This window comes from Cynara cardunculus, assembly GCF_001531365.2.
Source record: "Cynara cardunculus var. scolymus isolate 2C chromosome LG 12, CcrdV1, whole genome shotgun sequence".
NCBI lineage: Eukaryota > Viridiplantae > Streptophyta > Magnoliopsida > Asterales > Asteraceae > Cynara > Cynara cardunculus.
Window position 1 is genome coordinate 30425842 of NC_037539.1, and position 454 is coordinate 30426295.

Consider the following 454-nt stretch of genomic DNA (forward strand, 5'->3'; position numbering starts at 1 on the left):
TTAATTTATTATGTAATACAAAGTTTTATTAATTTATTATGTAATACAAAGTCTTATACCACATCTACTTACCCATGGCCTAACAAAGACAGATGTCTTCGGTGGCTCGGATGACTCGGTGTCTGCATCTCTAGGTTGGGGCCTCTCCCCGACCCCGAACCTGTCGAAGCTGGGGTCGCCACGGCCTCCTCTTGATCATCTAAACCACGAAAAGCGGTGTCCGAAAACTCTACAATGTCATCGGCRCGGGCAGAATTGCTACCCCTACCAGACATGGGGCTGCCACGACTCCCATGACGGCCTCTAACACGCTATCGGCATGACATCTCCTGAAAAAACAAACATTATATTATATCATGAAAAAAGATAATSACAAATCGCGATTATATATATACAACTGTAAAATAAGCATACAGAAGACAAGCTACTCATCAGAAGAATGATCAGATAACAT